This window comes from Microcebus murinus, chromosome 5 (genome assembly GCF_040939455.1).
Source record: "Microcebus murinus isolate Inina chromosome 5, M.murinus_Inina_mat1.0, whole genome shotgun sequence".
NCBI lineage: Eukaryota > Metazoa > Chordata > Mammalia > Primates > Cheirogaleidae > Microcebus > Microcebus murinus.
Window position 1 is genome coordinate 83,533,482 of NC_134108.1, and position 25,175 is coordinate 83,558,656.

The following is a 25,175-nucleotide window of genomic DNA, read 5'->3' on the forward strand; positions in this document are numbered from 1 at the left end:
TGCTGCCTCAGCCTCCCGAGTAGCTGGGACTACAGGCATGCGCCACCATGCCCGGCTAATTTTTTGTATATATATTTTTAGTTGGTCAATTAATTTCTTTCTATTTTTGGTAGAGACGGGGTCTCGCTCAGGCTGGTTTCGAACTCCTGACCTTGAGCGATCCGCCCGCCTCGGCCTCCCAAAGTGCTAGGATTACAGGCGTGAGCCACCGCGCCCGGCCTAGAACTCATTTTTAATAAAAATTCAATATACTTGTACAACCAACAACTAGAGGAAAATACAGAACATTTTCAGCATCCTAAAATCCTCTTTTGTGTCCTCTTCATGCAGTACCTTCCAAAGGCAATCATTGCTTTCTTCCTTTTTGGTTGTGGACTACTGTTGTCTATTTGCATAATTCATGTAAATGCCACCATATAGTGTGCATTCTTTTGTCCCATTTTTTTAACATCATGTCTGTGAGAGTCATCATATTGTCACATGTCAGTACTATGAAATATTACACTATTTAGATATCTATTCTCCTATTGAAAGAAAGTTTAGTTGTTTTCAATTTGGGATTGTTATGGATAAAGCCTCTATGAACATTCTTTTACTTGGTTTCAGTGCCATAACAATCATTTCTCTTAGGAATGTATCCAACTATAGCATTGGTGGGTCATGAGATACATCTATTTTTAGCTTTAATAGATACTGCCAAACAACATTACAAAATAGGTGCACCAATTTATACATGTGCTAGTAGACATTACCATGTATGAGGGCCCCAGGAGCCAAACTTGTTTTAACTGAGTAAATGTTCAATGAAGAAATGATAAGCAGACATTTCTAAGTAGAGAAAACAGGAAAAAAAAAAAAAGCATTCTATAAAAAAATCAGGATGTACATCACAAAAGAGCATGCACCAGATTTGGTATCATCAATCATGTTGAGTAAGTGAGCAAGTCTTGGGCTGAGGTTATGTGGGTGGATATGGGAAACAAGCCTGGAAAAGTATGAGGTATCCATTTTATAAATCAAGATTCTGCATCTTAAAATTAAAAATTCAACACTTAAAGTCTTCTGAAGTATGTTTTCATTGTTTTCTATTATACCAACCCCTCCTAATGTGTGCACATACTAAGTCCATGTAATATAATATTCATAGATGATTTATAAAAAAAAAAAGGCTACATTACCAAACACATTTGGTGTATTCTGACATTCCGGGTTATACAAAGTATTAAAGTTTTCTTATTACATGACTTCTCAGAGTCTTGCTATCCTGCATTAGGAATCTCCGTTAGGCAAAAGAAGGCAGCCTTTTCAGTTCCAACCATTTTTTCCCTCATCAAGTATCTGGTAAAACAAATAGTTTTAAATCTACATTAATTTGTTGTCCCTGAAAACCTAAAGTTGAATAGAGAAAGAAAGCAAGACTTGGTGGCCTAATCCTTTACTTTATTTGCACCAATTTTTTTCTTTAATAATTTCACAGTTACAATTCAGTGCATATTATTTTTAAAATTATACAGATGAAGAAAAGACTAAAAAAACTTTGTCAAAAGTTCCCAAGTTAATTAGTAGACACTGATGGAATAAAATATCATCTTAATTAACATGGAAAGGGAAGATGATTGCTAGAATGACTATAAGGCAAAGTTGGTATTAATAGTAGTGATTGGCCTTACCTAGTGGAAGGATTTGGCAAATGCACAGACTAATTTGACTAATTTTGCATATAGACTCCTCAGCCACCAACCAAAAAAGCCATCAAGCTGTCCTGGGCAAAGAAATTTTCTCAGGAAGAACGGCGTCGAAAACATAAATTTGTCCCCACTTATCACCACAATAAAATACCCAGCTTTTAAAAGTTTGGCAAGTTACTCAGGATCACTACGAAGCAGAATAAAAACCAGTAACTGCTGCAGTACAAGTAGGATAACATGATCGCTCTGTTCAGTGAAGAGCTTCAATTAAGCTGAAAGTCCAGGGATACATTAAGGAGTGGTACATTGGCCACTACAAGAGGGAAATGAGGCTTATGTACAGTAAAAATGGGTTTGTATTAAAAGAAAAATCAAACAAAGCATTTTTAAGGAACTGAACTGAGCACTTCTATGCTGCTGCAATAGATTCTGGAACTGTGCAAGTTTCTCACCCACAGGTGAGAAACTTCACTCCAGGAAGACCTTGAACACAGAGAATAGCAGGGCATGTTAGAATTTGCAGATGGCCTAAGATCTATAAATCTATCTCTCAGCTTTTTTTTTTTTCTTTCCTGGACAAGATTGGACAGGGAGCCTAACTGGGTGATATCTATTCTCAAAAAGTTGAGGGAGAACTATGATGATACAAAGAATATAATCATATAATCCTTTCAGAACTAACTAATGATGGCCTTACCAAAATGGACTCCCAAGACTGGTGATCAGAGTCCTCTGGGAGTTTGTGCTCCTGGCCACAGCAGTTAGGGTGGCTTAGTGCTGAAGAAGCTGGGTAAAAATCTTGACAAGGTCTTCAAGCAAAAAATGGATGTTATGAGTTCCCCTAGCAGGATAAGAATAGAGTAGTGGAAGCCATATAGAAATTGGCTTATCAGTTCTTACAACCATGAAATCATTAGACTGGGAATAGCTACGGGGACATAATTCAGAAATTACACATAGACTTATACAAGATAACTCCCATCACCAAGCACCGAATATACCTGGGGACTCCAATACTGGTGAGCTCCCTGAATATTCTTAGTATGGCTGCCCTATAGATCATAATGACCTTGTGATCTAAACTGGATCCCTTTCACCTCTTCTGTTCTGGAGGATGCACACTCTGTGTGCTCTGGATGTCTATATGGTTACCATGGAGTTAGGGTGGGAGGAAGAGACAGCTTCTGAGAATTCAGGGCACTTTAGCTAGACCCATAGCCCAGGGACTAATTTTCTATCCTTCTGTTCTCCGTGCAATATTCTATCCTTCTTTTCCACCATAAGTGAGGCCTAAAGAGATTTTCTGCTGCCAGGCTTTGCAAACCAAATAGCTTTCTACTTGTTAAGTATAAATTTAAAATCACTTTTTAAAGGTATGCTGGGGAAGGGAGCATATGGGAAAATAGCCATCTCATTTTTGTAATGAATCATAGCAGCAAAACAAACAAATCAAAAAACACTTAATGGGAGCAGACGCTGTTGAGGTTTCTATGCTGTACAAGGACCTTTCAAAATTATGTTACAGACGTAAATATGTATTTAAGCAACATTGGAAGCATTTCTGATCCCCAGTCATATTTTGAATTTCAACCATTAGCACAGAAAGACAACGCTGTCTGAGTGTTGGGCTTTGTAATGAACTGAATGTTTGCTTTTCCCTAAAATTCCTAGGACATAGGGCCCTTCTGAGATAATTACATCATGAAAGTGGAGACCTCATAATGGGACTAGCGTTCTTATAAAAGGAAGCACAGAGAGCTCTCTTGCTTGTTCTGCCCTGTAAGGATACACCAAGAAGTAGAAAGTCTGCAACCTGTCAGAGGTAACTGATTAGAACACAGCCTTGCTGCCACCTTCATCTCAGACTTCCAGCCTGCAGAGCCGTGAGAAACAAACATATGCTGTTTATAAGCCACCCATACTATGGTACTTTGTTATAGCAGCCCAGACTGACTGCAATAGGCCTTTTTCAACCCATATTGTAAAAAGGATTTAAACCAAATACGTGGATTTTTTTTTTCAGTAAATGAGAATTTCTTACACCCATTTTTTTCTGAAAATGCTCTAGTCTGTTCTCTCCCTTCTTATTTAAATTATCCTCAATACTTTTTGTTCATGTTATAATGAATGATAATAATCCACAGTGAATCTTTTGTGAGCTTCAGTGGGCAGAACTACATCCTACATTAGTAATTAGGTGCCATTGAGATGTTTGTGCTAATAGATTAGAAAGCATCTGAAAAGTGATGTTCTTTATGGGGTTGTTCCCACTCTGAACTTGGGCTCCTGTTTGTGTATGATTAGTTCGTTCAATAGAACAACGCCATTTTAGATGAAATGTTATCACTAATGCTTTAAGAGGCCATTAAATATTTCTCCCTGGAAGGTATATCAGTTTTTTCTAAAGAGTTCATCAGCTGCTCTATGGGCTGAAGAAACTTTGTTGCCAAGTCAAACCTTAGTTATCACTGACCCTTCTAATGCCCATTGTAAGTGCCATAGTTGGCTTTACATGTGTTACCCCATTCTACTAACTCAGCACAGGGTGTCTATTCCCCTTTGTCAAACTCTCCACTTTGTTTCATCTAAAATATAACCACTCTCCTTTGCTGGTGTTCTCACTTCTCCTTGGAAATAAATAGTACACATAAAAACTCTTTTTTGCACAACACAAAGATTATCTAAATGGAATTAATATATTCCAAAACTGAAAATGTCCCTCACTTAAAATCGGGAGCTTAGCATAGGTATCGTATTAATAAAAATAAACTTTAGGATAGAGGTAGGCTTGAATATATGTACTTGTTTGCTTTGTAGTTGTGGCATCTCAGAAGAAATAAAGAGGCACAACTGCTGAACTATCTGTAGGATCAATGCAGTGTGATGATCCCACTGATGTTGAAGGACACAGACTGTCTTTAGTGGTGTTGGACAATTTGGGATCCCCAAATCTCATTTCCTAAATGTGCTTCTTGGGCTGAAACATTGTTATCAAGTTACACCATAAACCAAGGTTATTTTCCATCAGAAGCTGTAAGTGGTTTTGTATACATTATATCCCATAGAACAAATTAAATTCTTTTAAAATGCAATAGATTTTATTTGAATATTTTAACTCTTTAAAATATGTGTACCCAACTACATTTTTAAAACAATCTAAAATACAAAAATTAAAAGAGGTTTATGCAGTAACATCTATTGACCTCAAAACCTTTTTACACATCTCATGCTTTAGCATTGATGCTAGGAAGAGTCAACACAGAAAGGGTATAACTATTTATGGCCAACTGAATGAATTATAAATGATGTATGATACTTCTATGATGAGAAGTATATACATTTGTATATATCCATTCCTCTTTTTTCCTTCTTTAGTTACCATGGAGGCCATCTGTTGAATAGAGCAGCCTCCCAAGGTGAAATGAGTCATAGCTTGGAGGAAAACTACCCAAAAATCCACTCTCCCAGCAACATCTACCTACATTGGATTTTTTCCATGAGTAATGAATAAATAGGATTTGAAGTTGTATTTAAGGTATCAATTGTTATAATTTTTACTAATAAAAGAAAGTGTGATTGCAGAAAGGTATAACCAAAGAGAGATGTTAGTTTCATCATATTGTTTATGAGAATATGAAGAAAATGCTACAAATAATTAAGAAGATATATGTGTTAAAAATCTATGATACTCAAAATTAAGAATTTATTGAAATATTAAGACAATGGGGCAGGTTTTCAATTTAACAGGTCATCACTGAGGACTCAGCAAGAGCCATGCAGAAAAGTGGGGTGTATGCAAGAAAGAGAAGGTGGGAGAAAGGATAGGGAGTGAGGAGGAGGGAGAATGAATTGAGAGAATAAGAGGGGGCATATTCTTTGCATAGTGAACAGCTGAATGTAAAGGCATTTATGAAGCAAGTAAGCCATGAGAGAGTTAGATAAAAGACACCAGAGTGATAGAGAGATTGAAAGGAAAATTAAGAAAGTCATAAAAGAAGAAGCAGATAATAAAGGAACCAAGAATAAAATTGGATAGTTAGTATATTGGGATTAAAGGTATGTTAGTATCTCCTTAAATATTTTGGAGATTGAGGATATTGTGTTCCTTTGGGGAGTTTATTTAAATTAACTGGCTTCAACTTCTTTACCTGTTAAATGAAAAAGGAGGAAATAGAAAATCCGTGTCCTCACCTTTCTAGAATTCTATAGCTTAAAAGTTATGAAACTTCAAAATACATGCACATAATTTTAAATACAGAATTGCATTTGGCACACTAAAACAGTTTTTGAAATCTTGTATTATTTTTTCTCACTAAGTTAAATAAGGCACCACATATTATAATGTATAAATCTCCCGTTAGAAAATAGGTATTACCTCAGCCTTTGTCATGTACTTACTGGAATGATTGCATTTCAGTACCTCTTATGACAGAAAGCAGAAAAGCCAAGCTCAGAATTTCATTTTGAAAATGTAGGGGGAAAATAAAAAAAAAAAAAAAACCTTTTTATCTTCCACCATTTTCTTCTATAGGAAGAGTAAAATATTATCATACTTCCTTGATGAATGCAAAAGGAATAGCTCTAAAGAAGATATATGATTAAATGATTGACACTGTAACTTTCCTGATTTAGAAATATTTAGATAGGCATCATTTTAATTCATATTTAGAAATGACAGAGTTAATGCTATTTCTATCCCTGAGTAAATGAGAAAGTAATGATATAAGCAGAGACACTTCCACTCCTAAAGGATTAAATGGATTCCTAGCTTTTCCAAACCATTTCAGCCCTGAATGCACTTAAGTTCTAAACTCCAACTCTAAAAATTATATTACCATGTCTTGGCTTGGATTCCCCAGAAGTAGGCCCTGAGACAATGAAGTAAAAGCAGTTAATTGGAAAATGAAGGATAAACCAACCAAGAGGGGTGTGGGGAAATCAGACAAGAAAAAGAACTAATATAGATGCATTATCAAGCCAGTAATGCTGAAAGCTATTGCAGGTTAACACGGCTAGAAAACATGTGGTGCTGAGTTATGCCACTGACAGGCAAAGAGGCCAGGATATTTACACAAGAGCTCCTGTCCAGTATCAGTTGAAGGTTGAATTCCAGCATTAATTCTCAGCATTTCAATCTGCTGCATATGGCTGAGAAAGTGATTTCAGTATCAGAGAAAGCTTTCAGGCAAAGAAAGGAAGGAACTGGTGTTTAGAAATGAGGCATGTATACAGATTTCATAAGGCTGATAGAACATAGATGGACAGCTTGTAAATTCCTTCCAAAACTGTGGTGTGTTTTGAAAAACTAACTATAATAGTACCGTTTTAGGGCACAGTTTCCTGTAATTTCTTCCAAATATTTTAGGAGATGTTACAAAGTGATGTGGGGTATAGTCCTCAATAATTCTCATATTTGAGGATTTCACAAATTTTCTACAAAAGACTAGCCCATAGCTATAGGGAAAAGGGTAGGATTTGAATCACCCTCCTAACATATCTAACAGGTAATGCTGTTTATTCATGAAATATAGCATCAGTTCTCAAAAGTATTTGTTAAATAGTTGGGTCAGTTGATGCCTGAGAGAATGTTGGTACCTTTCATAGAAATATGAAAATCAGAAAGACTTTGGAAGTGACCTGGAGGGGGAATGATGTGTGCCATTGTGTACCCCTTGACTTTGTGGTGGGATTCACTTATGTTTGAGGAAACTTTCATAGAGTGCTCATTAGTATTATACATTAAAATACTACATGTATAGAATAAAATTATGCTATATAATCACTTCGTAGCAATTCTTTTTCATAAATCTATCATTTTTTCTAAAAATAAAAAAGCAATATAATTTTATTTTACATATATAACTAAATATATATATAAACCAACATATAATTTATAGTTTCACTATTGAGCCCAGACAATAGGCTTTACTTATTTATAAGAATTTTAGGAGAAAAAAAATGCCTTTACTTTTTAAATGTGAAAAAACATATTTAGTCACAGCTAAGTCTAGAGCAGAAAATTATAATTCTGTATTTCTCCATGATTCTGCAGAGGTTCAATTGATACATCTCATGTACACATCAATGATCCCTATTCCTCTCTCCTGGGAACCCCATAGACAGCTCCAAGTGAAGCCTAGGAACTTTACAAGCCTTTACTGCATGCTGTTCTAACAGCATGTGCCAGAATAATTGCTGTTAGAATACTAGAAATATGTTTTATTGTTTGGGTAAGTAAGTATTGTTTGGGTCAGCTGCATTGGTTGAAAAGATCACAAACAGGTGTGTTTTCAGGCTAAACTGCACTTCTACTTACACATAAGTTATTCAGGTTGCAGGGTTCCTCTGAGAAAGGTAGGACATACTCTATGCAAATGCGCTATATGGTTTCAGTTCTAAAGTAACAGGTGCTGCAAAATTAAGACATAGATATCTCAGAAGAAGCCAAGAGACAATGAGCTGTCTAGGGACTAATACATAATAAATAGTTTCCTATGGGCTTGGATAACATATGGAGGAGTTAGAGCATCATAGAAGCACTGGCAGAGTATTGAATTTTACACTGCCTATAGATATTTCAAAAATGTGTGAAAGACTGAAATGAAGAGATGAGGATTAAAATTTTCAATTGGCAAAAAACATAAAAAATTAAAATTCTTTTTTTTAAAAACCTGGCCTATAGTCTTCCTGCTACAGTGTATTTTCCACATAGTAGAAAGTCATCAGACTTGACACACTTACAGAATTGATAACAATTTTGGTAATGGTCTCAATGAGAAAAGTCTAGGGATAAGTTATACCATCAAGGATCTAGACATACGTATGTTTAATTTTCAATGGGAGAGAAGACACTTTCACCAGCTTCCAAAAGTTATTTGAAATGTTTTCTCAATGGAATGCAGGTGTTTATTCTCAACTGAATTTTTTTTCATTCACTTACTCAACAATTAATAATTAGTTCCAAAAATGTGCTAGGCTCTAGTAATAAAAGACATACACTATCCCTGCTCCTTTGGAAGTGTTATCAGTAGATTATGAGGAAATAAAGCAATTAGAGTAGTTATATTTTAATTTACTATGTGCAGTTTTGACTAATGTTTCAAAACATGGACATAGAGTGAATGAAAAGATTCAGCAGAAATGCCTGTCTATAATCTGTGTGTTTCTAGAAGTCTTCTACAAAAAAATATGACATTTAAGGTGGGACCTGAGAGATGATTAATAGTTGACAACGTGAAGAGATGGAAAATCCTTAGAAGCTATAGCATGTTCAAGGTCTCTGGAAAAGAAAGTTCTTGGTGCATTTTGGGAACCTAAAGAAGTTAAGTGTAACTACATTACAGTCAACCCAAGAGTCTAAATTTGGTGAAGAAGGTAGAAGACAGGTAGGCATCTTATAAGGCCACCCTGTAAAGCATGCTAAGAATTTGAGATATTTTCCTAAAGGTAATTCAATCCATTGGGTAATTTGGAACTAGAACAGTGGTTCTCAGTGGGGGAGATTTTGCCCCTAGGAAACATTTGACAATGACTAGAAACATTAATCATCTTATATGGAGGAGGGTGCTACTGTCATCTGGTGGCTAGAGGGCAGGGATGCTGGTAAAATATCCCACAATGCCCATTACACAGTCTCTACAACAAAGAATTATCTGGCCCCAAATGTCATAAATTCCATTGCTGAGAAACTGGGACTTGCTAGAGAATTACAGAATTAAATTTAAAATCACAGTGTTTGTTTGGAAAAAGGTTAATCTAAGGGGAGCAACAGAAGATGTAAGATGAACAGTTAGAAAGTTATTGTAGTGATGTGAGAAAGAGGTAGTTGTAGGTTGGATTGAGATTGTAAAAATCTTGCAAGAAAGATTTTAAAATATTAGGAAAATAGAATGATCTGAGAGGTGGCATTATTCTCTGTTGCTACTTATGCACTTTATCACAGATTTGTTCACTCACCTTTAATTTGTTATGAGGGACCAACCTTGCCCACAGTTTCTTCAGATCCTGCTGAATATCTTACTTCAGCTTCTCCAGTTATTGAGTCTGCTGTCTGTTCAGCTCCATGATGTCCTGTTGGTCACTCCATCATTGAAGTTGGAGAGATGGCAGCAGAGAGAGACCAATGTGGGTTACAGTGAGGGATTCTAGCTCATCCTCACAAGTTCTAGTTTAGTTTTCTGTTCCTCACTTCCATTCATCTTTTATTCCTGAGAGCTTACCTTCCTGTCTGCAGACCCCAGAACTAGACGTAGACCTAATAGCTTTGTCTAAATTATTCAAACACCTCCCAAAATTGTGCAACATCAAATATCACCTTATTCTTCGTAGTTACACATTTCTGATCAAATCGTGGGTGATAACATTTGGGAGCTCTCAATTAAATTAAGTTGTAAGGTCAATCCCATCACACAATTAGTCTATACCACTGATAGTAGTTACACATTTCTAATCAAACCCTGACTGATATGGTTGGAAACCCTCACTTTCAATTTAAAAAGGGTGGACAAAAATTGGTGCTTAGAGCCAAGCAAGGAGTGAAAATCTACCTTTTAGTTCAGACAAACAAATGGTAAGCTGTTGCAGTAGTGAAAAAACTGGAAATAGTGATGTCTTTGCAAAGCCTGAAGCCTAGCTCTGATTAGCACTCAATTCTGGATTGTATTGAGGTGATTTACTCCTATTATGACTGGATTACAGTAAGGAAAATAAAACTTCTCTTGGAGGAAGACAATGTCATACAGATCCTCTAATGATCTTACAATGTCTAAATTTGTATTTATTCATTTAAAATTTTATTGGTAGAACTTTTGTTTTATTTTAATTTTATTTTCTTCAAAAATGTCTTAGCTGATCCTGAGAATTTCTTTTTCATGTGAAATGTAGAATGAACTTTTAGAAGGACTGTTATATTATGATTAATAGAATTTCTTTAAAATTTTGTAGATCAATTTATGAATCAAATAAGCTTACATTGTGGATATTCCATCATTATAAGATTATATATATCTATATACTTGGATATTTATGTTTGTAAAAATGTATTTTATATTTTTATAATAAATACATTGTAAATATTACATTTAATATAACTATTTGTATAGATTTTTTGTTGTGAAGAGAATTTTGTTACATTTGATAATTGGTTATTTCCCACATATTTAGGATTGCTGATATCTGTGGCAAGTTCTTGTCTTTAGCAAGATGACAGATAAAAGTTATTCTAAGATGGCAAACAAGAGATACATTTTCTTTTAAAGACCAAGAATATGTAAGGTTTCACTCACACAGTAAATGACTGAGAACAAAAAATGATTCTCAAACAGTTGGAAGTGGAATATTTTTCCTGTTAGTTTTAGGGTTTTGGAGGCAGAAAACATAAATAATTACAAGTTTCATTTAGGAAAATATGGTATCCAGACGTGGATAGCAGTATTTTACTTTACTCTTTACTCTTCAGATCACTAGTCTAAAATGCTCATAGCTGAGTGATATGTTTTAAATGAATATTAGTTATAAGATGCAGCAAGAAACTGCAGATTGTAAATGATAGAAAGCATAACTTTTTTCTTTGATTGTTTAATTTACAGCTAGAGTTAGCCATGACAAATGCCATCATTTTATTAATAAAAATAAATTAAAGCAAACAACTTAATGATTTGATGTCTATAATTAAAACATAAAATTTTTTAAAAAATGGAAACTATGTTGCCTGAAGATACTAAAGTACTAAATACATAGTACTAAAATTCATAGCATGCTTCCAATATTTGAGGGAATGTTACTCAGAAAAAGGAATAAATTTATGACACGAGTAAGAGAATTTGGAGGATGTAATACAGGGATTTTTCCGGCTCACTATATAAAATAATTGTTTTTCTAAAAGCTTGAGTTACTCAACACATGACTTAGTTGGTAAGTTGCCTACCATAGAATGTAGTTTCCTAAACTTCCCATCAGCACTTTCCAGAGATTAAACACAAACGTACCTTGTATATATGATGATGATGATGTTACTCTATCATCAATGCTTGCAAACACCCAGCAATACAGAGATCCTTTCAGTGTGAATTGTAGTTCACAACTGCTTTTACGATATCGTTAACCAAATCTAGTACAGAGTCAAGTCGGGATACTACTTTTCTAAATAGCCACAAATTCAAATTTAAAAATTATTATTTTTATTATTATTATTAAACGGTATGGCAAAGACTTATGCTTCATTTATCATTGTATAAGAAACTATCCCAACATTTAGTAGCTTAAAAAAATAAGCATTCGATTAGCGCATGATTCTTGCCCGAGCCACGTTTGTCTGATTTCTTCTGAGCTCTTTTATGTTCTGCAGTCAATTGGTTGGTCAGCTTGAGGCTGACTGGTCTGGAGTGGTCTCACTCACATATTAATATGTAGCAGTGGCCAGGCTTGTAAGACAGGGGCAACTGGTTCATGCATCTCTCATTTTCTATCAAGCAAAGCCCTGGGCTTATTCACATGTAATGGCAGGGTACTAAATGAGAGAAGAAAAATACATAAAATCTCTTAAGGCCTCGTGCCAGTCTGGTTCAGTATCACTTTTGCTGCATTTATTGTTAAAAGCAAATCGCAATGCCAGTCATATATAAGTGGCTTAAGAAGACTCCATCTCATGATGAGATGAGCTGCAATACCATGTTGCAAAAGGTATGATAAGGAAAAGGGTAAAGATTTGTGGATATTTACAACTGATCCACCAAAAAATGAGAATAAGCAAGAGGTGCATGTGAATTTAACATGCTGAATACAATGTATTTATTGGCTCTGCCACAAGAAATTGGATTTCGTGTTATTTCATAAGTCTATAATTTACACTGGCTTCTATACTCACTAGTATGCTCACTTAGTTTCTATGTTATAAATATAATAAATTAGCAGAAAAATGACGACGTTAATGTAACTCTGTCTCTTGTTGAATTCAGTGCTTGGGAATAAATAGGCAAATAGTTCCGAGCCTTCTTCAACTGAAAGCTTTTATAAGAGGAAATTTAAATAAACCTGAAAATAAATTGTGTACATTTCTCTATCTATAATGTGACATGACTTGAAAGCTTTTTGTTTTTATTCTTATAAAAGTTGAAAAATCACAGGATGACAACCATTGCTATTCTATTGTCCTGGGTTGACTGACACTGTAGTGAGGTTAGAGTAAATTATTATTAACATGAAAACTATAGAAAGGTAAGCTCTGAACCTGTTTATTAAAACTGCTGAAAATGGACAAATTCCTTTAAGGAGTAGATTTGGCGTGTGTGGATGTTACTTTCTCCATCATGGCATGTGTTTCTAATATACACATTTGGTAGAAATACGTACCTATACTTGTTTCTATCTCCTTATACATCCTGTCAGAGAGTACAGAGCTAAGATTCATACTCAATTGTAGTAACATTTTTTTATCCCATATTTTAGATACATTTTATTTTCTCAGCTTAAATACTTTATCTTATTTAAGCTAACTTACTTTAAATTTGTGTTATTGAAGCTATGCTCTTGATTTAGATTTAGTTTATTAGAATCATATCTAGATATTGTAGATGAACTATCAGAGAAAAATAATTACAAATTGTTCTGTCACAGTTTTTAGAATTAATTATTAAAGAAACTTTTCTCAGACATAATGAGGCAGATTATATATTTTCAATAAGTAATTGTCCCAGAATTATATTTTTAAAATGAATTGCTTTAGTCAAGGTCTTAACCTCAATTGCTTCAATTAGGTGTTTCATGGAATTCATTATACTCAATATTTGTTGAATTTTTTTCTGCATCCCTAACAAATTTTATCAATGCTATAAAATTTTAAAGACAACGTGAACTCAAAGATTGTATCCCTGAAAATTATTTGAAATACAGCTATTCATATTTCTGTAATAACTAATCCATATTTTGTAGGTTCAAATTGTTAATCGATAAATTTATAAATGTCTTCAGATATTTAGTTATAGTTCATTTCTATCAGAGTTACCGTAATAGACTCTATCTTTCTTAAACAAATGATTGTTCATAAATAAATCCTAATCTTGCCCCTTAAAAAATCACATTATCTGGTTTCAGGACTTGTTAATTTTCAAACTTCTCTCCCATTCTCTTTTCATATATCTTCTGGCTATGTCAAGACACCTGTATCTGCCTAACCGTGTTTCTTTCTCATAGAACTCTAACAGAAAGCTGAAAGATTTATTTTGGAGGGGAAAATGTTTATAAATAATTAAACTCAGTGATGTTTCTGAAGTTTTGTTAATTTTGTAAGTGAACTATACTGTCTTCACAAATAACTGAAAACAAGTGGTAACACTATAGGAAGAAGAAGTGAAGAATATTTTTGTGGGGAGAAAACATATTTCATAATTTTACATATAAAATAAATTCAGAAAATTTAAATAACTATTCTAAATAAAGGAACTAGTAAGTGAAAAAGTCACCAGTTCTGAACTCTCTAATGCCAAAACTTCATAAAATATTTCTTCATTAAATACTGTAAACTAAACTACAGGTACCTTGCTTTTTCTTTTTCCTGCTTTGCCTTTAATACTCTTTTAAAATTTCTATTCTAGAATCCAATTCAGGGCACCACATAGCATTTAATTTTCATAATTAATTAGTGTGATAATACTATGTATAACAATGTATGATAGCATCTCAGAATTTCCTTGTCTTTTACAAACTTTCTAGTTTTGAAGAGTAATAATAAAAAGCATTTTATAAAATGTTCCTCAGTTTGGATTTGTCTGATGTATTCTCATAATTGTATGGAAGCTATGAATTTTTATGAAAAATACCAAAGGTGTGTGCTCTTTTCATTACAGCCTAGCAGGTGATACGCTATATGAACATGACATTAGTGGGAGTAATAAACTTGATGACAGGTTTCTCCATTGTAAAATTACTATTTTTCCTTTTCACTACTCTATTCTATAGAAGAAAATCACTGAGTTTTGCCCAAATTCCAGTGGAAGACAATTAATCTCCATCTCTTAGAGGGAGGTATATTAAACATGCTGTTCTTCATAAATTTTCACCACTAATTTGAACTTTCTTGGATAAATCTCACTTATAGCAACTATTAATGCAGTATTTTAAATGTGAATTTCTCTTCTATGGACCTGATTCTTTCTATAAGTTTTATTTTGATTCTTTTTTTTTCTTTATTTTTGGCAAACCAAATTTGTTCCTGTTCATTTATTTATTTAATAATTTATATCAAATTTTGTATATCTGTGGATTTTATTTCATTCCTTGGTTCATAATCCAATTTGTTTGTTATTTATTATCAATATCTTCCAACCTTAGGCCGAGCGCAGTGGCTCACGCCTGTAATACTAGCACTCTGGGAGGTCGAGGCAAGCAGATTGCTCGAGGTCAGGAGTTCGAAACCAGCCTGAGCAAGAGTGAGATCTGTCTCTACTATAAATAGAAAGAGATTAATTGGCCAACTAATATATATGAAAAACTTAGCCAGACATGGTGGTGCATGCCTGTAGTCCCAGCTACTCGGGAGGCTGAGGCAGCAGGATTGCTTGAGCCCAGTAGTTTGAGGTTGCTGTGAGCTAGGCTGACGCCACGGCACTCACTCTAGCCTGGGCAACAAAACGAGAGCTGCCTAAAAATAAAGAAAAAAAAAAATTCCAACCTTGGTCATTGGGAGTTCTTTTAGGTTGGTTCCTATGTCTCTTCAACAGGCATTTAACTTTTATTATTTTAGCAGTTCTTTAATTTCTTTAATTAAAATACACTGAAGGTGCATCTTGCATTTTCCTTGCCCAGGCCCTAAACCAGGCATTACTCCAAAGAGTTTCAGTTCCTTTTAATGGAGAACAGTATTAGAAATCAAGATCTGAGTGCTTGGTGTACTCAAAGCTACTTGAATGTAACTGCTTCGAGCACTCCCTGTGACCACAGATGGTGCCTTCTGTCAACTTCAATCAGTGGGTAAACCCCTCTAGTAAAATTTTATTTTAGTTATTATATGTTTAACTCTAGAATTTATATTGTTTTTTAAAATATACTTTCTATCTCTCTATTGATAATCTGTATTTGGTGAGATATAGTTGTCATACTTTCTTTTAGTTCTTTTAAGCATGGTTTTCTTTAGTTCCTTAAGAATATTTATAAAGGCTGATTCAAAGTCTCTGTCTTCTCAGTCCAAAATCCATGACCCCTTATAGACAATTTCTATTGACTCCTTCTTTTTTCTTTGTATGGGCTACAATTTCCAGTGTTTTGTCATATCCCTCAATTTTCTTTTAAAACATTTTATATAATTTATTGCAGAAATTCTAGATTTCTAGAATTTCTAGAATTTCTAGATTTCTAGAATTCTAGAAATCAGATTTCCCAGTGGTTGCTGTTATTTTTTATTGTTGCTATTGTTGCTGTTTGATTTTCTAGACTAATTCTCTATACTCTGTATTCTTTGCAGTGGGCAGTCACTAATGCTTCCACTAGCTTTGTTTGTTTGTTCTGTCTTGTTCATTATTACGATTTTTCCTCATGAAGACACCCTAGGGCTTATTTTCAGGGAATGTGTTTTTTTTTGTTGTTGTTTTTTTTTTTTTTAAGTACGGTACAATAATCTACATTTATTCAAATATAATTAAGTCGTCTTCTTCTGGAACATCATCACAACTCTCCAAAACCCGAATTCCATCCTGAATTTCTTGCAACTCTATTTCCTTTAGAACCATTGGTCCCAATCTCTCGTGTTGAGCAACAGAGCTCTCATTGGCAGATGAGAAGGGCTGCTTGTCTTCTTTACTGCTCCTTGTCAGAATGCATGGGTTGTGCAGATAGGCTGCATAGCCACGCCCATCACTAGGTCTTATTTCCGAGGTAGGGTTTATATTGCGCAAATGCTTAGAAATCCTGCTAGGGCTTATTTTATGGGTAGGTCTTATTTTCGGGGAAACACGGTAACCGCAGCCCTTTCCAGTCCTTCTCGAACACGTGTGCAGCTATCTGGATCACGGGAATACCTCAGAATTTTTCAAGAACCGCCGTATATTTCTTGTTCTATTCTTAATTTGTGGCTGTGTCTTGTTTATCCCAACTAGTATTGCAGCCTTAGGCATTTTAAGTTAAATCATTGGAGCTGATTGTTTTCAATGCCTGAGGTTAGGATTTTCCCTACTGAACTGAGTTCTGAGTCAGTTCAAATAATCATAATACCCTGGAAATGAGACTTTTCCTCAGAATTTCATATGAGGTCAAATAATGGCAATACATTGGTGTTGAGGCTTTCATAGAGCTCCAAAGAGGACTGCCCTTTCTTATAGTTGTGAGGTTGTTAGTATTTTGAGGCTATTATGCCATGTAGCCAGGAGTGGGGTTTGGGGGTAGTGCTAAATTAAATTGCCACAAAACCTACTGTTCTTATTGAGCTTTAGTAGTTTTTCTTGAATAAACAACTTTCCTGTTTCTTGTAAACTTTGTGTTAGTTTTTAGAATTCAATGTTTGTGAAATTTATCTTGAATAAATATTGTACTCTTGATGGAAAAATTGAGTTTCAGCTTCAAATGTATTTCCATTAAAAATCATATTTGTTTATTTTTTTCCAAAGTTGAAAAATAAAATTTTTCTATATTTCAACTGGAAGTAAATCCAAGTGTAACTTACACACTTAGATGATAATATATAGAGAAATTGACATCATATATAGAAATAATGATTTGTATAACCATAGCATTATTTTAAAATGGTACAAAAACTAATATCATGTGATACTGACACAAGAACATGTTTTCATGAATATTCCTAATTTAAATTGGAATATATTTTCTTCTTAAAATAATCAATATAAATTATCCACAATTCTAATAGATTATTTTTTCTATTCCCTAATGTTTCATAAAAAAATCTTGAGATAAACATAATAGAAGTTAGAATATTTTACTATTGTATGTTATGCAACTTTTCACAAATTTTATTATTTGTAAATTATATCTTGATACAAATATTTCTTTGACACACTATTCTTTAATATAAGCACATTATTTGGGAAATTAAACCTGACATCATCTTCATTCATTAGTAAATAATATTGTTGTTACATTTCAAATAATAGTAGGAATGTAAGATTGAAAAACATAAACAAGATCCTTAGTCTCACAGAATTTTCTTTTTGGAAGGTAGAAATAGATTAAAGAGGTTAATATTCAGAATGTAGCACAGGAGCAACCAAAATTACCAGTATCAACAGAACAACAAAAATATAATCTTGTTTGCTTTTAGAACACAGACAACATCTTCTATAATCATCACCATATTTCCATTTCATTCAGCTAAGAGCAACAATTAGAATTAATGGGTCATAAGAGATAACATTGGCCAAGGGAAGAATTTGTCACTTTTAGTTCCTCATTTTTCACTGCCTATGTAAAGGTCTAACCTCAGAAGACTTCTTTAGAGACGAGAGTATTAATTTTGCTGGAAATTCAAATAGACACTATGGTGAGTGTTCTAATTAAAATGTTAAGTGTTGCATAAACTGTGATATGGACAAAGATGAAGATGAACAATGATAACTTAATTACGGAAGTAGTCTATACGGACACTGGAATTGATAGAGTGTGACAAGGTTAAGTAATAAAAAGCTATTATAAATACCTTCTATACTCATATCTATAAAAATAAATACCTTCTAAAAATTTGGGTGAATTATTGAACTTACATGATAACATTTTAGAGAAGAAAGCTAATATTATTTTATGTGAATTATTAATATAACACACTGTGAGATTGATAAAAAACATATATATAAATATTACACACATGTCTATATATGTGTGTTGTGAGTATATATGTATATTATGCATATATATGCACATGTATGTATATGCATATATACAGACACATGTATACATATGCCTATTAAACATATACAAGCACAGATACTATGTATGTATGCACACATACTTTGTTTTATAAGGTTTTTTTCTGCCACAATCTTTTTAAGAGTTGAATGAGAATATTATTTTCATTTGTTGAAAGCATTATTTTTCTAGGAGTTAGAAAATGATGATCACTTGAATGAACTCTGTGCCATGAATTATGCATACTGCATAGCATATACATATATATGACTTATTAAGTTTTCTTTTTTAGACTAAAATATAAGTTGGAACTGGATGCAAGATGCATGGTAGTCATGTAAATCAATGGTCCCCAACCTTTATGGCACCAGGCTCCAGTTTCACGGAAGACAATTTTTCCATGGACCAAGGGAAAGATGGTTTCAGGATGATTCAAACACACTACATTTATTGTGTAGTCAAACCTCTCTGCTAGTGATAATCTGTATTTGCAGCTTCTCCCCAGCACTAGCATCATAACCACAGCTCCACCACAGATCATCAGGCATTAGATTCTCATAAGAAGCACATAACCTAGATCCCTCACATGCACAACTTACAGTAGGATCTGTGCTCCTATGAGAATCTAATGCCACTACTGCTCTGACAGTAGGCAGAGATCAGACAGTGATGCAAGCAATGGAGAGTGGCTGTAAATACAGATGAAGCTTTGCTGCCACTTCCTGCTATGTGGCCCATGTACTGGTACCAGTCTGCAGCCCGGGGGTGGGGACTACAGATATAAATAGAAGAGATAAGTTTGTTTTTTCGTGGCACAAGATGTGAAGAGAGTTAGTTCTCATATTTAATGTGTGAACACAGTGACCTCACATTTTTCATTTTTATATTTTATGATTCCAAGAGCACTCTCTTATCTTGCTCATATAATGTATTTGTTGGAATAATATAACAAAATTTTTTCTTTTTTTAGGTAATGAAATATTATCTGTCATTTTCTTGCATGATATTACAACTATCTTCTTTGACTATTTGAAGAATAAAAAACTTAGATAATATTTCTAAGAAAAAATGGAAAAGTATTCACATTTATCTAAAATGGTGAAGTGAATACAATAAAATGATTTGGTGAGACATTCAGTTTGTTATGCCTTTTATATGATTGGTGCTTTACGATAATGGTTAACATCCAGTACTCTGAAACCAAACTTGTTCAGCTAATAACTAGCCATCTAATCTTGTGATGACACAGTTTTATGCCTCTCAAATTTGTTAAAAATTGTAATAAAAGTAGTGAAAATGGGCATCATTGTTTTGTTTTGGACTTTAGAGGAAAGCTTCCAATTTTTCCACATTCAGTATGATCTTAGCTGTGGGTTTGTCATATATGGCCTTTATTGTGTTGAGGTACATTCCTTCTATACCCAGTTTGTTGAAGGTTTTATCATGAAGGACCACTGAATTTACTGAATACTTTTAAAAAGAATCTATTGAAATTATCATATGTTTTTTGTTCTTGATTATGTTAATGTGGTATTTTATATTTATTTATTTATTTGCATATGTTGAACCATCTTTGTATTCCTAGGATGAGTTCTACATGATCATGGTAATGATCTTTTTAATGTTTCCTGATTTGGTGTGCTAGTATTTGTTGCAGATTTTGGCATCTATGTTCATTGGGGATATTGGTATATAGTTTTCTTTGTTCTTGTTCTGTCTTTGTCAGGTTTTGGTATCACTGTAATGCTGGCCTTATAGAATGAGTGTGAAAGTATTCCCTCCTTCAATATTCTGGAATAGTTTACGTAAAATTGGTATTAGTTCTTTTTTAAATGTTGGCAGAATTCAGCAGTGAAGCCAGGTCCTGGACTTTGTTTGATGAGAGATTTTTTTATTACTGCCTTGATATTGTTATTCATTATTGGTCTGTTCAGATTTTCTATGTGTCTATGATTCAATCTTACTAAGGTGTATATGTCCAGGAATTTATTGATTTTTTTCTAGATTGCTAATTTGTTGGCATATAGTTGTGCATAGTAGTCTCTTACTATCCTTTTATTTCTGTAGAATCAGTTATGTCTTCTTTTTTATCTTTGACTTCTTTCAAAAGAAGTCAAGAGGTTTCTCTTTTTTTCCTTAGTTTAAACCCATGCATTTACAAGCAAACAATTTTCAACAAAGGCACCAAGAACACGCATTGGGTATAGGACAGTCTCTTCAATAAATGTTCCTGACAAAACTGGATACCAACATGCAAAAGCATGAAAGTAGACCTCTATCTCTCACCATATACGTAAATCAACTCTAATTGGATTAAACACTTACATGTAAGACCTGAAACTATGTAACTACTAGAAGAAAACATAGCAGAAACAGTTCATAAGTTAGACCAAGCAAAGATTTTTTGAATAAGACTTCAAAAACACAGGCAATAAATGCAAAAACAGACAAATGTATTGAATCAAACCAAAATTCTTTTTACATAGCAAAGAAAACAATGAATAAAATGAAGAGACAGAATGGTAGAAACTATTTACAAATTATGCATCTGATAAGTAGTTAATATCTAGAATATATAATGAACTCAACTCAATAGCAAAAACAAAAACACTTCAGTTGAAAATGGGCAAGAAGTATAAATAGACATTTCTCAAAAGAAGACATACAAATGGCAAACAAATATGTGAAAAAATACTCAACATCATTAATTATCAAAGAAATGTAAATCAAAACCACAATGAGATATCACCTCATCCCAGTTAGAATGGTTATTAATAAAAAGAGAGAAAAAATTGCTGGTGAGGATGGAGAGAAAGGGAACTCAAACACTATAGGTGGGAATGTAAACTGGTTCAGCCATTATGGAAAACAGTATGGAGGTTCTTCAAAAACTTAAAAATAGAGCTACTATGTGGTTCAACAATTCCATTACTGGGTATGTATCCAAAGAAAATGACATCAGTGTGTTGAAGAGACATCTGCAAACCCATGTCTATTGTAGCAATATTCAGTCACAATAGCCAACATATGGAATCAACCTAGATGCATCTACAGATGAATGGATAAAAAAAATATGGTATACACACACGCGCGCGCGCACACACACACACGGAATTCTATTCAGACATAAACCAAAATTTGTGGCAACATGGATGAACCTGGAGGACATTATGTTAAATGAAATAGGCCAGGAACAGAAAAGCAAGCATGGCATTATCTTCCTCATATATAGATTTTTTTAAAAGTTGATTCCATAAAACTAGAGGATAAATTAAGTAGTTTCCAGAGACTGGGGGGTTTAGGAGGTAGAGGGACCAAGAGAAATTGGCCAATGGGTACGAAGTTACAATTGGACAAGAAGAATAAGCTTTCATGTTCCATTGCAAAGTAGAGTGATTATAACAAATAACAATGTAGGCATATTTTAACATATCTAAAGAGAAGATTTTTAATTTCACCATAAAAATGATAAATGTTTAAAGTGTTGCACATAGTAATTAGCCCAATTTGATCATTATACTATGTATTTATGCATTGAAATACCATATTTACCCCATAAATAGTTATAGTTATAATATTCTAATTATAAATTAAAAGAACAAATAAATAAATTGGAATAAAGAAGTGCTGATTCATAAAATAGTTGAGGATTAAATGAATTAATATAAACAAATCATTTACAGTTCATGGTACATGGTAAGTATTCAATACATATTAGCTGATACTATTCCCAAGTAGCAGAAAGAAGAGGGCCCTTTTCAATTTTGGACATAAACATTATTCAAATTTAGTTTGCTTTTCTATGAAAAGTTTTAAGGTGACATTTCAAATTTGGAAGGGAGTATTTTCGTAAATTGTACTTCACATGCATAGACAACTAAAGAAGCCAAAGAAAGACATAATTAATCAAAACCAAAGAAATATAAGCTATATTCCTAATTTGTTTTTTTTTTTTTTGCTGTCACAGTGCCAAACTATGTGGAATACTACCATTTCCATTTTCTCTGTGTATAAACTTCCCACATGTTTGAGTTACAGATTTTAATGCAGCTTCAGTCTCTTCAGCACTTTCTACCTTCAATCAAAGATAACTCAAAGAGTTGACTGTTAGGCTTGAAAGGTCTTTATATATTTCTCAGCTAAAAGCAATACAGTTATCTATGTCTCTTTTCTTCTAAGCAACAGGATTTGCCATACCCTAATCCATAGTTTCTCATTTATAAAATCATACTTTTTCTTTGCAACAGGATATACTTTTTATTCTATCAATACAGGAGTATACATTTTATTCTTTCATGTTTTTATAACATTTATGTTTCTAAATTGTATTTGTTTTGTGCTGCTATAATAAATTTCTGTTCATTATAAATTACTTAAAATGGCTTAGGGTTCAGGAGGCTGAGAGCACTAAGATCAAGGCACTGGCATCTGGTGAAGGTTTTCTTGCTGCATTATGCTAGAGCAGAAGGCAGACTGGCAAAGGAGCCTGAGAGAGGGTGGAAAACAGAGCAAAAAGGATCTGAACTCATTCTTCTATAAAAAATCCATTCCTGTGATAACATAACCATTCTCATGATAACAGTATTAATTCATTCATGAGGGCAGAGCTCTTATTGTATTCACCTATGGAAGTACATATTTTAGTATTGTCACAATGTCAATTAAATTTCAAAATAAATTTTGGAGGGGGCAATCAAAGCAAAACAATAATAAACATTTATTTTAGAGTCGCCACATCAGGCTTAGCAGAACTACAACTCAAATAAACTTGTTGATTAAATCATTTATACTTTATTATTATTTTAAAAGCTGAAAACAGTATTATTGCAGAATTATATATAGTGCAGCATGTCTCGAAAACAATATACAAATTGACCACTCTAACATTTAGAAACTGTTGTGTCACAAACACTTTTTGTTTATTATAGAAGAAACATATATCAATCTAAATAAAAACAAATATAAAAGTACAATGTAGATATAGATAGTTAGCATTCAAAGTATACAGGTAACTACTATTAATTTTCATACCATTATTTAATATAGAAAAATATTATGGGATATAATTTAACACCATTCATGATATATCATATGACAAATATAATATGGTAATATAATACATATTTTCTAACATAGTATTTATATTCTAAAAGCTACTTGGTGACCTTTATACAATTAATAATATGTACTCACTCTATTTCCATATTGTAAAATATTCTTTGAGAAAATTATTTAATCATATATATGTTCTATACACTACTTAAAAATTGCTTTATTGTGTGATATTTGTTTCCAATATTATATTATTATTAAAAGTGATGTTGTACTGTATATACTCATCCATATATCTTATATGCTTCTTTGTAATTTGTATTAAATAAAATTTCCTAAAAGTATACTTTTATGTCAAAAGGTCTAGACTTTTTCATAATTTGAGTAAATGATGTTAGATTATAATTTTGAAGTAGGATTTATGTTCTTGGACATGTGAAAATAATAGTAACTGTAGAGCATTTGGAAATTGTTGAAATAAAAACATATAAATCATTTATAATCTTGTGATTTAATATTCATTTAAATATTTTAATATATAAAATAATTGTTACACATGTGGATATGCCTACTTTTCTGCATATATGTACACATAGAGAGATAAAAAGACATTTTTTATAAATATATATGAATATATATATCCATCTATATCAATCCATTTATCTATCTAGTTTATTTTTGTTATTTGCTATAAATATGTTCTGTAAAGTCACAGTGAACAATGAATTGGTGAATGCTGACTCTTTGCTCCTAGGGATAATCAGGTCCATGCAAGATGCTGATCATAACATTTTCATCAGTTGATCAATGCATAAATTTGCTTTATCTGTGTTGGTGTTTAAATACACCTTATTTAATATATATTGTTGATATATGAACATTCAACTCACCCACGGCCAATACCACTATACTTTATGCACAAATGAAGATCATTTAACAGGTATCTTCTCAGCAAAATGCATCACATCACCATTTTCTCATCTTTAGGAATGCTGCATAGCCCATTAACACTCTGTGTGGGAGCCATTTAAAACAGCAAAATCAACAACAAAAGACAGAAAAATGTGACAAATGTGACACTAAATAGTCTGAAAAAAGTACACTTGCTTTTATAACAGTATAAAAGTTGAAATAAGAAGGGAGATCACCATTAACAAGGTGATTTTTTTTTTTCTTTTCCTGCCATACTTTATTAGAAAGATAAAACAGAATCTATGTACATCAAGGGTCACAGCCAGGACTGGCCACTCTCCTCTGCACCTGGAGAAAAGGGCTTGATGCATGTAGGAACTGGGCTTACAGGCCAAGCAAAGATCTTTGTAGCCCACTACTCAATTCCTTCTTGCTTGTCTTTAATGGCCACCCGGAACCGCTCTTCCAGCAGAGACAGCTCGCTGATGAGGTCGGTGATGGCATTGGTGAAGGCCTCCTGAGGGCTGTAGTCCGGTGTGGTCTGCACGCGGATGATGATCTTGTGCTCCAAGGGGTGGGGGACTTTGTAGCCAGCAAAGAGCACCTGTGGGTCCTTCAGCAGCTGTGATTTAATGATGTTTCCTAGTGTGTGGTCTTCTTTGTTGATAGTGAACAAAC